Source organism: Myxocyprinus asiaticus, chromosome 27 (genome assembly GCF_019703515.2).
Source record: "Myxocyprinus asiaticus isolate MX2 ecotype Aquarium Trade chromosome 27, UBuf_Myxa_2, whole genome shotgun sequence".
In the NCBI taxonomy this organism is placed as follows: Eukaryota; Metazoa; Chordata; class Actinopteri; order Cypriniformes; family Catostomidae; genus Myxocyprinus; species Myxocyprinus asiaticus.
In genome coordinates this window covers 785006-795024 of record NC_059370.1, presented here as the reverse complement: position 1 = coordinate 795024, position 10019 = coordinate 785006, and the positions used below count along the sequence as shown (strand labels likewise).

General features: G+C 43.5%; 1 protein-coding gene across 1 annotated transcript in view; it reads left to right on the top strand.

Annotated features, from left to right (window-relative positions):
• The window catches only part of LOC127418180 (uncharacterized), a 446156-nt gene that overhangs the window by 245873 nt on the left and 190264 nt on the right, over window positions 1-10019 (top strand). The window lies entirely within an intron of this gene.

Genomic DNA, 10019 nt, shown 5'->3' with positions numbered 1-10019 from the left:
GACAATTTCAGTCCAATATGTTGGCCAATAAATATAGTAATTTTTTTTACACATTTATAACATTTTAAATGTGTGACAACTTGCCCCGACCTGACACTGATGAAAAAAACCTTGTCCAGAGAACAGAGTTCAGTCTTTGGGTTAAAATTTCAACTTTATTATACAGTTGACTCCTCTGTTGATGTTTGCCAATGTGGTTTTATTGTGTTCCACTGTTGCTAAAGCAAAAATGACAATTTTAGCTTGGAGGGTTGAAATCATAAAAATAATTCTAATTAGGGGCGGATCTACTGGGGTGGCATTGGGCATGTATAAAATATAAAAGTATATTATAGTTTATGCTGACGTTATGTAAGAGTTTGTTGAACTGTCTCAACTCTGCCCGAATGCATTAATGACTACAGCGGTCCTTGACTATTGATTACAGCAGCGGCCAATCACTGGTTTGTCTACTGCAGTGCATGCACAGTGATTCTGTATCTGGCCTTGTTATTTAAATGAAGTCGCTCATAAATATGGGCAACTGCAGGTTGCGGTTGTTTTTGGGCTTATTTCCAGAATACAGTCACGTTTTGGGGGCTTGTTCATGTTTTGTCCACCATAGCACAAAAATATGGTCAAAAATCCCCACCTACTACCAATGTCAGAGTTGACCTTGTAATTAAAATGATCTATACCTTTAATTTTTATGTAGGCCTTAGGTGCTAATGTTCAGTTTGAGATGGTGTATTACTGCTGTGACAAAGGTGAAAAAGGACTTTATTAAGTGGAATCTGTGCATGAATCAAATAAAATCAAATCACTTTTATTGTCTCTCCATTATCTGAACTCTCCATTCATGAGTACATCAAGCTTTACCATGACTTTAATAAATCAATTCAGCCTGCAGTGTGACTTTTAGACCAATCCGGCCCTCAGTTTAAAATGAGTTTGACACTGCTGGTCCACATGATCTGTCATTATTAATCTTGTAGTTTGTTTCTCTTTTCTTTCCCTGTTTCACCCCAGAGATGCTTAATAAATGTGATCTATTCATTGACTTTAGATTGTCAGTTCTATATGTCAAATATTAAAATAATTGTTTTTGAAAAAGCATATAATTATTGAAGTGAGATTATTTTGATATAGGGAGATCGGGGCTAATTGTCACAGGGGGAAGCTGTCACAGGTAAGTTTGCCACGATACCAAAATTTCAGTAATCAGTACCAATACAAGTAAAATGTAACGATTCTCGATACCACAACAAAAATGTATAATACTGTATGCTACTGAACACACGTGCGTTTTTCAATTAAGTAAACATTACTTTAAGTTTGTTTTTTTCCAAGTAGGGCCCTATAAAATGTTTTCTTTTTTCCCAAATCTTGTTTTCTATTTTTATTTTCCAAATTCCATGTTTTAAACTTTAATTCAACTTCAGCATCAAAACGGCGTTTAATCAAATTAATTCTTAAAACTTTCATCAAATGAAAATAGAACAATTACTTCTCAGCACATTATTAGAATTATTATTATTGTGAATATACCTTTTAGTGAATATTACATTTTACTATACAGTATAAACATATTTCTGTTGGATCGAGCTTTTATTCTGACAGACTTTTCAGATTGTGTGTGTTTTTGACAGTAGCGTCACACCTCCGGATAAGCAGTTGTTTAAATGACCCAGTGTGATTATTAAAGGCAAAGTGCTGTGATTTAATTATATAAATACACTGCATGCACTTAACAGTGAATATGTGCTCTGTTCTGTCATCTATTACAACACGTGCGTGATGCTATTAATGCTGTGAGTTTAGCATATGAGCGGCTTCACACATTCATTGTAAGAACTGGTATCATGACATCTTTTTTATTTTAGCCCTGACTTGGTTCCTAAGTTCGGATAATTTTGACATTTGTAGTCACAGGGGCTACAGTATATTTAAGGATGTTTTGAGTTAAAAGTCTAATTACACAAATGTGTGTAGTGTTGTTTAGTTAAAAACTGTCATGTATTCCCTGTTTTTTGCCTTGACTCGCATGTTGAAATTCTTGTTTAGTTCCCTGTTCCTGTTTCCTGTTAATTTTGTAGTCCTTTGTAGTTTTCTTTCATGATTGGTTTTGCCCTGATTGTTTTCCCCAGGTGTTGCTCATTCCCTTGTTTGCCCTTGTGTATTTAAGCCCTTGTTTCCCCTGGTTTCTTTGTCAGTCTTCACATGTGTTGTCATGTTCTGTGCCTGGTTCCCTGTGTTTTGTTTCCTTTTATTCTGAGTTACCTTGTTTATCTTTTGTTTCATTAAAAGCTGCGTTTAGATCCTCGTCTGACACGTCACAGAAAGACTGACCAAAAATGGATCTAGCGGCTGTCAGAATTCTGCTTCTGAAGCAAGGGGACCATCCAGTTGAGGATCACGTCCGTTAGCTTTTAGAGCTAGCGAATTTAGTGCATTATCCAGACCGCTCTCTGGTGGTTTTCTTCCGAACCGGTCTGAATAGTGCACTGAAGGAACTGATGCCTGCGGCTGATCCTCGCTGGACACTCCGCAAATATGTGGAGAAGGCTCTGGAACTTTGCGGATCCCTTTACACAGTGGCTTATGGTGGGAACCCTGGGCCAAAACATGCATCTTCTGCTCCCTCGTCCAAGCCTTGCTCCGAGCCTGCCATGGCCAACAAACCAGCGCTTATGCCTGTGGCCTCGTCCGCTCCCGTGACTATGCTCCCAGCTGTCTGGAAAAGGAAAAGGACACCTTCTTCCCAGTCGCTGCCAGTGCCCACGACCATGGAGGTCGTTCCCCAGTCTCTGCCAGTGCCCACGACCACGGAGGTCATTTCCCAGTCATCCAGGACTCTTAGCCTCGAGCCTCCAGCGGCTCCGCCCGCTCCCCCAGAGACTATCTCGGCCCTCTGGCTGCCTACCAGGACTCCTGACCCAGTCCCTACCCTGAGGTGGTCTCCTGGCAATCCGCTTGATCTGCTCCGGTCTCCTGGCCTTCTGCCTGATCTGCTTCGGCCTCTTTGGTCTCTGGCTCCACCTTGGTCCTCAATCCCACCGGCTCTGCCTCGGTCTTCTGAGCCCCCAGCTCCACCTCAGCCCTCTGAACATCTGGCTCCAGCTTGGTCCTCCGAGCCTGCAGTGTCGCCCTGGCTCTCCATCCCTCTGGCTCTGCCTTGTTCTCAAGCCTCCCTGACTTTGCCTTGTTCCTCTGCTCCCTTGTGCCCCCTTGAACTGCCTGTTTCTTTTTTTTTTTTTTTTTTTTTTGTTCTTTCGTCTGGAATCAGCTCCTTTTATAGGTTGGGGCTCTGCCATGTATTCCCTGTTTTTTGCCTTTTTACTTTTATATTGAAATTCTTGTTTAGCTCCCCGTTCCTTTTTTTGTAGTTTTCTTTCATGATTGGGTTTTCCCCAGGTGTCCCTCGTTCCTCATGTATTTAAGCCCTTGTTTCACCGGTTTCTTCGTCAGTCTTCACATGTGTTGTCATGTTCTGTGCCTGATTTCCTGTGTTTTGTTTCCTTTTTATTCTGAGTTCTTTTTCTTTTGTTTCATTAAAAGCTGCATTTAGATCCTCATTCCTCGTCACAACCTTCTTAAGTTACAATTGTTCTTTGAATTCTAATGGTGACATTCACATGGAACTTAAGGTTAGGTGCCACTGGTTTAATGGCAGGATTCATAGTGACAACTTACCCTTTTTTGTTTTGACAAAAGGTCAATGTTTGTTCAGTGCCTCTTTTTACCTTGGCAATAACTGAAAATGTTAAATTGCTTTTGTAGCCAAGACTTCATTGTATGTGGCTATAGACATTTCAGAAAACCACCTATTCTGAGAAACATTTACTGAAGTAAACGTGTGACATCTAGCCCTGGACAAGCTGCTGCTAAGGAACATTTAGAATCTGTTGAAGTGTTTAATAGACAATGTCTTGCCACTCTGCAGATAAACATTTTATTTATTTTTAATGTTATATATACTTTAATGTAAAAAAACGCATTCTTTGAATGTTAGCAAAACAATTGTAAAATGATGACTATGTGGTCTCTGTGGAAATGCAACTGTATCACACATTCATGGGCATTTGTAACTTGATAGTGACTTAAATGGTATCTTAATCCAGAAGAACTATGCATTTGTGCTTACTTTAGTGTTGCCACCCCTCGTAGTCCTCATGCCAACCCCTTGCCACACCATACATGATTTTCCAGATCTGCTGCTGATTGAAATTTAAGAGGGCTTTGAAGTAAATGTGTGAAGCCAACAAACAAAACCTCTGCTAGAGCAAAAACACATTTGTGTAAGTGAACATTAGACTCAACCTGTAAGTGAGATGGGTGATACAGTATATCTCAGTAGGTTTTGAGTCGAAAGCGTGACAACTAGCCCCGGTCTCCTCTACCCCAAGAAGTTCTGAGCATGCTGGTGATTAAAAACATTTCATGGTGTGTTTGTAGAATTATTATTCTCAATGTATGTACATAAAGAATCTGTTTTAGTAAATTGATCTAATTGTAATAAATGCTTCTGAAGTTATGTGTGGAGTTTGTCTAATGTTTGGCAGTACACTACACATGAATATCTTGTTATGAAACATGATTGAGAGGTGTAATGTATCTGAGGCAGTTTGGATGAACCTGTGAATCAACTTGAACACAACTGGACGAGGCCACTCACTGTAATGATGCAATAAATCTGGTTTGTATGGAAATATGAGCCTTGGATAAAGCTGGCTGTGTCATGAAATATGTGTATATTTTCAACTGTTTAAATTTTCTTTAACAAAGCTTAAGCTGATTTAGTGTGCTGTGATGTCAATATGAACATATTATTTTCACTCATATCAATATCTTTTTGTAACTACAACATCACATTTATTTACAGTTACAGTATGTAGTCTGTGTTCAGAATAGCATACTGTAGTGTCCATACTGTGCATAGTATGCAAACTTTTGGTCTGCACAAAATACCCATTATAACCTACAGTACTTTGCAACCTGGTCTCATAGAATCAATGTTACTATAAATACATTTTTACAAACAGAATTTTACACGCCATAGTTTCCTGGATAAATGAACACTACAACAACGTGCATTTTATTCACTTTCACACAAATCACGAATACAACAACTGATTATGACTTTATAAACACACACACTGCTATGATATCGAAACACTTTTCAAATGACAGAAGACACCTTTTAAGGCTTGTATTACAGACTTGCCAACATTTACACACTTATTCCGTTCAAAATTGAAAATGCAAAATAACTGGACACGACTCACTTTATTAGGAGTAAAGCTTTGTTTGAAATGTTTATTTTTTCTTTAATGTTCATTAAAAATAGTTTTAGGTAACTGTCACACTTTTTTCTCCAGTGAAAATCGTATATGGGGTAAGTTGTCATAACAGGAACCAGCCATTAAACAGATTTTAAGCTAAATGTAACCAGTAAAAATATTATGTAACACAAAACAAAAAATGAAACCATAAACATTTTTTTCCACAACAAATAAATTGTATAGATTTATAACATTTAAAACTGTCCCCGACCTGACATTTGTTAAAAATGCCCGACCTGAGAACACAGTTCAAGTTGAAATCTTCCTTCGTTATATAATCGACTCTTATCTGAACGTATGCCCATGTGGTATATAGTTGAAAAAAGAAAAAATGATGATATTGAAATTTATGTAGGCTAAAATTATTCAATTTTAAGAGGATTTTTAACTAGGTCTTTTCTAGAGAAAACACATACACATTCATGTAACTGGACTTTGGACCTTTTTGTTATAGCCCATATGAGAACTTGTGACAACTAACCCCGGTCTCCCCTATACAGTACATGCTACTGCACAGCAAGTAACTCCACCTGAACAAGGAAACAAGATCAGACCGATGATGACAAAAGAATGTAAATTATTTGAATTTGAGAGAAGCATCAGCATAAATTCAAGAGTTCATTCTTGAAAAACGCCGTAGGACGATGTTGTTTTTATCGGTTCAACTGTAGTCAGTACTCGTAATAAATGCTGTTCATGACTTACATGTGGGAGGTTGGCACGTTACTCTAAAACACTCGCTTCAGATTTGTTTTAATCAGTGAAAGAGTTTTCATTAACATTTTGACACACTGGTTACGTTTACTGAAAGATCTCTTTATATCATTGTTTACTGTACATGTTCCCAGTTTGTACATATTTAGGTTTCGCTTTCCACAAATCAAACGGGAACTGTCAGTTGTACACATAGCAGCATATGTTTGCAGTTTATTGGCTCAAAAAATATGACTGAAGTAGTATGATTCACAGTTAGAGTATTACAAGTCAGGCAAAACATGTAATTGTCCTCTACACATGATGACAGACAGCGATTCATTAATGTCATGAGAGCTGTTTCTGCAGCCAGCAGAAGAATGACGCTCACCTGCTCTGACATTATTCACATAGTATACTCATGGAATGAGTGAATCTCATGGAAATTACAGCACAATCTTAATGGTCCTATAAAACAAACTTAATTTAATTTATAAAAAATGTCCCTGGACTGTATTAGTGAGAATTACCATTGACTAATGGAATTTACCAACTAACTCAAAAGTACAACATCCAGTGATGTCATGCATAAAACATTTTTTTTTTTTTAATCTTACTGGTCCTAAAAGTAAACTTCATTATCCTTTATTTTCCTTATCTTTTGATTTTAGGGTGCAATATGACCCTTATTTCTTCATGAGATTCATTCACTATACTGTGATTCAGAAATGCACATTATGGTAATTTACATAAATAAATAAAACTGTGGGAATGTTTAATTGCATCGCAAAGAAAAATCAGTAGAATAATAGTAGGCTATCATAATGCACATAAGTCAATTTTAATTATAAAGCACATTTAAATTCAGCTTACACTGACCAAACTGCTGTACAAAAACAATTATAAAATACAATAAAATAAAATAAAATAAAATAAAATAAAAAGATAACGTCATGGTTACTGGTGTAACCTCCGTTCCCTGATGGAGGGAACGAGACGTTGGTGTCGATGTAGTGACACTAGGGGTCACTCTTGGGAGCCCGAGACACCTCTGGTCTTTGATAAAAGGCCAATGAAAATTGGCGAGTGGTATTTGCATGCCACTCCCCCGAACATACGGGTATAAAAGGAGCTGGTATGCAACCACTCATTCAGGTTTTACGCTGAGGAGCCGATATAAGGTCCGGCCATTTCAGCGGGTAGTTCAGCGTTGTGGCAGGAGGGACCAACGTCTCGTTCCCTCCATCAGGGAACGGAGGTTACACCAGTAACCATGACGTTCCCTATCTGTCACTCACTCGACGTTGGTGTCGATGTAGTGACACTAGGGGTCCCTATACAAAGCGCCACAAGGCTGAACTGTGTTACGTGAACTGGCGGTGTGTGGTGGGCAGACTTGCTGTGTGCCTCATAGCCAGCACACCAGGTCGACACGTAACCTCCCCCAACACAGTTATGAGTGTCGAACGGCCCTTTTTGGGGACAAGTCGACTACCCAGAGATAGAGACAGGCTTAACCCAGTCATGGCCTCTTTCCCCTTCTCTTTTTCCACTCCCTAAAAAGAAGGGGGATTATCCGACTGGGCCGCCAGGTCTAGTCGGGGGGTGTCCCTCCCAAGGGGAGGACACCGCGGAGACCACACCTCGCCCCAAGAGAGGGGGGGATATTTAAGTGGAAGAATACATCACATGGTCTTTCCAACCATGTGGAGAGCCTTCAAGGTAGATCCTACCCAATGGGGGAGGAGTTACTACAACATGGAGACTGAGGGGCTCTGCCCAAGGAAGACGCAGTTTGCCAGTAGGGAAACGAACTAGCGGAAGATATCGATCGCATGGGGTTAGCCTTACAGGGAACCGCCACATGCGGAGCACCTACCCCAGAGCCGGGCTCTTAGTTAGCGCGTGTACTGGGCCGGCAGCGAGTCTCTCCGAAAACTCGACTGCCACAGGGCTCGGAGGAAGTCAACCAGGGAACAACCTTTGTGAACACTACTGGGAATTAACAGCGCACATCTTCAGCTCAAAAGGAGGTGGAAGGCGCTATGTGCAAGCGATACACCCGGCCGGCTATCCCGGGCTTATCCGCTTGTGTTGCGTGCCACTACCTGGGACGAAACCGGTTCCACCCGGAGGTTGTAGAACCTTGCAAAGGTGTTGGGTGTTGCCCAGCCCGCTGCTCTGCAATGTCTGTTAGAGAGGCACCTCTGGCCAGGGCCCAAGAAGCCGCTACACCACGAGTAGAATGGGCTCGTAGCCCTACCGGGGGCGGCATGTTTTGGGCGAGACATGCCATAGTTATGGCGTCAATGAGCCAGTGGGCGATCCTCTGCTTGGAGACAGCGCTTCCTTTCCGCTGCGCACCGAAGCAGACAAAGAGCTGCTCAGAGAGTCTAAAGCTCTGCGTGCGATCCAAATAGATGCGCAAAGCGCGCACCGGACACAGCAACGCCAGGGCTGGGTCTGCCTCCTCCTGGGGCAGCGCTTGCAGGTTCACCACCTGGTCTCTAAAAGGAGTGGTGGGAACCTTGGGCACATAGCCCGGTCGGGGGTCTCAGGATCACGTGAGAATAGCCCGGACCGAACTCCAGGCACATTTCGCTGACAGAGAACGCTTGCAGGTCACCTACCCTCTTGATGGAAGTGAGCGCAGTCAGGAGGGCAGTCTTCAAGGAGAGTGCCTTAAGCCCGGCTGACTGCAAAACTCAAAGGGGGCTCTCTGTAGACCCTGAAAAACTACAGAGGTCCGATGAGGGAACAAGGCGTGGCCTGGAGGGATTCAGCCTCCTGGCGCCTCTTAGGAACCTGATGATCAGATCATGCTTCCCTAAGGACTCACCGTCGACTGCGTCATGGTGTGCTGCTATGGCAGCAACATACACCTTCAAGGTGGAAGGGGACAGCCTCCCTTCCAACCTCTCTTGCAGGAAGGAAAGCACTGATCTGACTGCGCACCTCTGGGGGTCTTCCTGATGGGAAGAACACCACTTAGCGAACAGACACCACTTAAAGGCATACAGGCGCCTCGTAGAGGGAGCCCTAGCCTGAGTGAATGTGTCTACCACCGCAGGTGGGAGACAGCTTAGGTCTTCCGCATCCCGTCCAGGGGCCAGACATGGAGATTCCAGAGGTCTGGGCGCGGGTGCCGGATGGTGCCCCTTCCCTGAGAAAGAAGGGCCTTTCTCAGGGGAATTTGCCCAGGGGGAGCCGTCACGAGGAGCGTGAGGTCCGAGCACCACGTCTGGGCGGGCCAGTAGGGTGCTTACCAGGACGACCTTCTCCTCGTCCTCCCTGACCTTGCACAGGGTCTGTGCGAGCAGGCTCACTGGGGAAAACGCATATTTGCGAATGCCAGGGGACCAGCTGTGTGCCAGCGCATCTATGCCGAGGAAGGCCTCGGTGAGGGCGTACTAGAGCGGGCAGTGGGAGGATTCTTGGGAGGCGAACAGGTGCACCTGTGCCTGACTGAATCGACTCCAAATCAGCTGGACCACCTGAAGGTGGAGTCTCCACTCTCCCTTGAGGGTAACCTGTTGTTACGGCGCGTCCGCCGAAGTGTTGAGGTTGCCCGGGATGTGAGTGGCTTGCAGCGACTTGGTGCTGCTAACTCCGTTGGAGGAGACGGCGGGCGAGTTATGACATACAGCAGGAGCGCAGACCGCCTTGGCGGTTGACATATGCTACCGCTGCCGTGCTGTCTGTCCGAACTAGCACGTGCTTGCCCTGGATCAACGGCCGGAACCTCCGCAGGGCGAGCAGAATTGCCAGTAACTCGAGGCAGTTGATGTGCCAACGCAGCTGCGGACCTGTCTAGAGGCCGGCAGCTGCGTGCCCGTTGCCAACAGCGCCCCAGCCCATTTTGGAGGCGTCTGTCATGGCCACGACGCGCCTGGAGACCAGTTCTAGCGGAACACCTGCTCGTGGAAACGAGAGGTCGGTCCAAGGGCTGAAAAGACGGTGACAGACCGACGTAATGGCCACGCGGTGTGTCCCGTGGCGCCATGC